Consider the following 5,831-nt stretch of genomic DNA (forward strand, 5'->3'; position numbering starts at 1 on the left):
TCCAGTGTCACTTTTCCAGCTTTTGTTTGCAAGCATTCTGCCACGGTGCAGCCTAATCTGCTTCGTGGCTCTATGTTGTGAACCGTCATTTTGCGAGAACCTTCCTCGTTAGCATTTCGGTGCTGTTTAGTAAGGAGAGAGAGAGAGAGAGAGAGAGAGAGAGAGAGAGAAAGGAAAGGGAGCGAAGGGGGTTGAATCTGGAAAGTGTAGTGGGCGGATGGAATGGCGCCTGCGCCGCGTGACGTCAGCAGGCGCTGGAACCTGTTCGGGGCCCTACTGTGTTCCTAGCGAGTGCTCTGAGTAGCTTTGTGGTACGCGCTAGTCCTCCTGCTCCACGGGATATTATATTTTTTTGGGGTTCACCTCCAGTAGGACGAAGATGTGGAAGGGCAGAAATGTAGTCTGGAAGAGGAGCTTTTGAAAAAAGAGCACCGCTGAGCTCCTTGTCCTGGAGTCGCCGGGTGTATCTAGGACAAAACAGAGGGAAAAAGAGTGCTTGGTGTGTTGTTGAGTGCCTCCACTGCTGCTGCTGCTTCTGCTGCCGCTGCTGCTGGTGGTGGTGGTGGGGATCTTGCAACCGATCAATCCGTCGCGGCTGTGTTGAGGGAGGCCATCTTGCCTCACAGAGTGAGTATGGTCTACCTTTTTCCCGGCCCTGCCCCGCCCCTCTCCCCTTTTCACGCCTTTTCCACCCTTTTCCAGCAACATTTGTCAAGAGATAAACCGACCGTGAGACCGAATTCATTTTTATGAGGTTTGTTATCGAGCACAAAGACATCTGTGAGGGGAGCACTGCCCCCAGCCATGACGCACTTGAGACCAACAGCTGCTACGCATGATGTCATGGAGTCGCTCCATTGGGCAAAATCAATTTTGACTTTTCACTAAACAAGATTCTCCTTACTCACCAACTTGGGTTCTTTGACGCATATTTCTGCGTTTTGTCATTTCTTTGTATCTTTTGACCAACGAATCGAAGCACTGAGGGGAAGCAGTTGAACTCACAATTCAGAATGTCGACGGTTTGTGTAGTAAAGAACAGAGCTCGATTTGTGGAAGTCTATTGGGGCATATTAAATGGAGATTGACACTTGTCGCATTGCAGAAGTCAGTTCAATCGTAAAAATGGCAGAGATGTTTCATGACACCGGGAAGGATATGTTAACAGTAGTAGATCTGCTGGTGTTTCTCGTCTATTGCCTTTCATTCCCTACTTCAACTCAGCTACTCAGTTATCATTTGAATCTGAGGGAATTTGCATGACGCTGCAGCCTAACATATGTTAACGGGTTTTCCATTCCATAGATTGTGACGTCATGCAGTAATAAAGGTTCATGAATCAGCCAGTTGTTTATAGCAAAATTCTTTGAACTAGGTTTTATTTTGATGCGAATAACTCATTTTTGAAGGGACTTTCTTAAAGACGCCATAAGTGACGTGTGGTAGGATATTCAACTCTTATGTGATGAGAAAAAAGAAAAGTAATTTTTATAATTATCCTGTTTTGTTTCCTCATGGAGAAGTGGACATCGGGTGGCTGTTGGCTGTTCCTAAGTTTGAGATCATTTCAGATGGGCTGTTATTCAGTGGGTTCGAAAATCAGATGCCACGATCATCGGTAGGTTTCTTGATTTGAATTTGGATTCATTCAGTAAGGTTTAGAAGATGCGTTTCCATATCGATCTGGATGATTTCAATTCAGATTCCAAGTTAGGCGATAGGTCCCCGTGATTCCCGATTCCACGTAAATAGACGAGTTTTATGTTTGGATTTCATGGCATTAGTCAGGGGAGTTTTGCTCGGATTCCACTGACGTCATCAGTTTCCGGAGACGAATGACTCGCCTCGCAATATGTCCGTAAACAATGGAACCAACTGCCTTTTTTCTTTGTCTCTTTGTAAATTCTCAGGATGCAGGAAAACGCAAATATCTCACTCATGGGGTCAGGATCTCGCTGAATTGTAATGAACTGACCCGTGACATTGAACGTAGTCCTTTTTTCATTTGCCCGAAACGCAGGAGCATAGAGTATTGATTCTTTGGATAACCTCAGTGAATGGGGTTTGCTTGGGGTTGGCGGAGTTAATTTCCACCAGTCAACTCTGCTTCCGATGAGTTGGGACATCCTCATTTCTCCTGATATGCCGCAGTCCTGCCTCGAAGGAAAAAAGGAACATTTGCGATGGCCGAGTGGATCTCCTCCCCTCAAGGGAGTCTCCTTCCTCTTGCACACACGCTTCTGGGAATCCGTGCAAACTCCGGGGGTGGGGTAGGGAGAAATCTGTAGCTTTATTGTTTAGGGAAAGAAAATATAGTGCGATTAAGTTTGTACAAGATGATTCAATAGAAATTTTGGTTGTTTATCTCTTTAACAGATGTTCCGTAATTTATATACACATGTTTATATAATCACACACACACATTATATATATGTGTGTGTGTGTGTGTGTGTGTGTGTGTGTGTGTGTGTGTTTAGATAGATAGATATATGTTTAGATAGATAGATATACATAAATATACATGTATAAAGAGTGCGCGCGCGCGAGAGAGAGAGAGAGAGAGAGAGAGAGAGAGAGAGAGAGAGAGAGAGAGAGAGAGATTCATGCATATGCTTGCTGTTGGAAGGATTCAATATTGAGTCAGTGGGCGAGAATAAAAAATTGTGATAATCCCGGGTATGAATTGCGCAGGATTCATTCTTGGAAGGCTTCTTGTCTCATAATGCAATTTTTTTTTTCTTTTCTTTTTTTTAGAAGGGAATCAGTGTGTTCTTGATCTGATCTGATTTGGTTTAGGAAGTAAGAAATGCTATATATAGTTAATAAATTTGTCAATAATCCTTGCGAAAGTCAGGCTTTATCCTCTTGACTGTCTTTATCTTCACACGAGATGCGTCACCGATGGGTATCATGAGGACCCGCCTACACCCTGGGCATAAGCAAATACCCGGATGTTGGGAAACCCTCGAATCCTTGGGTTGAATTAGTCATTGCGTAGATAAAGATCGTGAAATGCAGAGGACGAGATTTGTTGAAAGGAACTTAAAATCTGTAGCAGTAGGGTAGGTTCTGAATGTTGTTGATATGTCACTGATGTAAGAGAAACAGAATTGTATTGGATGCCAAGTCAGAATTATATTCAAGGCCTCGAGTTTTATTACGAAGGATTATTACGAAGGAAATTTTAATTTACAGAATATTTAATCAATTTCTTTTCAGAAGAGAGCCTTCAAGACGAGGCTGACCATGAGGCGTTTTTAATTGGTTGAAATTGTTTTCCCTTAAGCAGAGATCCAGGGGTCAGGGGTCGCGGAATGTCCCTGGTGTCCTAAACTGAAAAAAGAAAGGAAGGGACACCAAGGAATAGACGATTTCATAGTATTTGAATCTTTAGGTCTTCCAGGTCATACTTACGTTTGATTCTTAATGAGACTTCACAGTTTCAGAATCTTTAATTTGTCGTTCTTTTAGCTCCTTGTATTGCTTCCTGCGGCATTTAATCGCGCGTCTGCTTTGCTCTGACTTTTATGAAACGACGCCTCGTCCGCAAGTTATTCAGACTTGTTGAAGTTTTGCATAAAAACGATTTGCTCAGCACTTTGCAGAGCAGCGCTCCCAGTTGCTCGTCACTCTCACCGAGTCTAGGGATCATTTCCATGCGGTTCTCCGTAGCTCCCCCTGGAGTTTATTGGTTCCCTTTGGAAGCTAAGCTGCGTGAATAACTCGATAAGTTCCCCCAAGAATATTTAGATAACCATTCGACTGTAAAATAAGCGAGACTCGCTGTATATCCTATCTGCAAGTCAAGAATATTTGCAGGTCCTATTGAACATTCCCCTAAGCCACCAGTACTTTGAAAAACATCTCTTGTCATTAACTGCAATAAAATCTCGCAACTCTGAAAAATCAGTGCCGCCAGTGCACTTCACGTGTGGTACACTGTAGGCAATTTGCGGCGTCCCTTCGGCCCCATCTGCGCTAAATGTTTGCCTTTTAAAAACCTTGCGCACTTCCTCCATCTTGTCTTACCACTGGAAGTCCCTATTCTCACTCTCTTCAGCTCTTGAAAGGCTCAAAGTGCCCCACTTCTTGGCTTTGTAGCCTCATTTTCATAAATCCGAATTCTAAACTGTTCAGTGGCGCTCATCAGTTCTTTGAGAATATTCTGATCTCATCAGTGATGAAACATATGGACAAGAATGAGGACAGTCGCGTTAGACACAGCATTAGCAAACTAGAACTGTACAAAAGTTCAAGCTGTACAGAATCCACTGAAATCAAAATTCTGGAATATTAGGAAGCAGTAAAAAAAGTATACTTAAAGCGTTGAGTTACATGAAGACATCTGAAGACATCTTCAAAGCAATATGGAAACCCGCAAAGTAAAGCTTGATAAAGTTAAAGCTAGTCTTGATCAAATGTGTAGATACACTTTAGTATTATAGGGCGTTTTAGTGTAGTGCACTGTCGTCAAATAGGGTAATTCTTTCAAACCATAAAATTGGTGACCCTTGACAGCCTCCAAAATAGGCCCGTAAAAGAGAATGTAAAGGGCCATTTTGCTTGTTTGTGATTTTTGTGTATGCGGAAAACTGAATTATTTTTAGGGGGAGTGCATCCACACTGTTTCTTCTTTGTGACCACTCACTTTTGGGTATAATGATTATTAAGTCTTTTACGAATAATCTTTAATACTGAATGATGCTTTGCTTAGGAGCTGTTAGTTCACAAATGCTACATCTCTGGCCACTGGTCATTTATCATCAGTAATTACAAGACTTCCTTTTGAAGTGTGAAGTCTCATCAGTTCTTTTTCACAGGAGGCAAAATCAAAATAGTCTTGAGCAACAAACGCACTGACTTTGAGGCGATACTCTAGTTAGTATATCAGGGAAAATATGGACCACCAGAGTAATGCAGAGAGTTCCAGAAGTAACAAATGCTTAGGGTTAGACGCTTTATTATCATGTCCAAGAGAATTAAGAACGGAGAGTAACCAAAGGAATAAAGATGCGTATCAATGCTCGTGCTTCGTTACTGAAAGTGTTTGTGATCCTGTTCGGGTTGGCCATGACAACCGAGCAGACTCCTGAGAACTCGTTAATGTTGTTAAGATCATTTTTAAGACAGTATTAGATTTAGCTCTCTGCTTATGTACTTGTTCTCCAGACAACCTTTGAAGTAGTCTACCCATTCATTCCAAACTTGTCCTTTAGAAGCGACATTGCTCCCTGTTTCTGGTGCTTGAGCGTCCTGCTGGAAACTAAAGTTGGGTCTTTTCATTGGGGCTGAAATTGGCAAGTTTCTCGTGAAGAATCTCCCACTTTTTATTTCTTTCATTATCGATGGATTCCCAAAATGGAGTGCTGTAACAAATAATGTTGATTCGAGTTATATCCTCATGAGAATCTATAAAGAGTCATGACAATTTATTTGTCAATTATTTCAGGTATTCGAATTATAAAGGTTATAAGTTCCATTTATTGGGTACATGTAGAATATTTTGTAATATATAAGGGACTGACATATAAATCCATGTTTATTTTATTTCATTTTCTTATTATTTTTTTATTTTTATTTTTAGAACGTTCTCGGCAGGCTTCTCTTCAAAGTATGTTATTGGGCACACTTTTCTACTGCAGTCCTCTGTGAATAGCTGTGATGTTAAATTACACACACACACACACACACACACACACACACACACAACACACACACACACACACACACACACATATATATATATATTATAATGTATATGTATTAATCCGCTTTCTTTTGCGCGTGAGGGAATCTGAACATTGATCATTCTATGTTTTTATTTGAAGGTG

At 41.5% G+C, this 5,831-nt stretch overlaps 1 protein-coding gene across 1 annotated transcript in view; it reads left to right on the forward strand.

Annotated features, from left to right (window-relative positions):
* The first annotated feature begins 217 nt into the window (after positions 1-217).
* The window catches only part of LOC135219597 (kinesin-like protein unc-104), a 298,157-nt gene continuing 292,543 nt past the window's right edge, over positions 218-5,831 (forward strand). The window contains 1 exon segment of the mRNA XM_064256487.1: positions 218-627. The gene's annotated coding sequence lies outside the window, so the exon portion shown is untranslated.

This window comes from Macrobrachium nipponense, chromosome 1 (genome assembly GCF_015104395.2).
Source record: "Macrobrachium nipponense isolate FS-2020 chromosome 1, ASM1510439v2, whole genome shotgun sequence".
Classification (NCBI taxonomy): Eukaryota; Metazoa; Arthropoda; class Malacostraca; order Decapoda; family Palaemonidae; genus Macrobrachium; species Macrobrachium nipponense.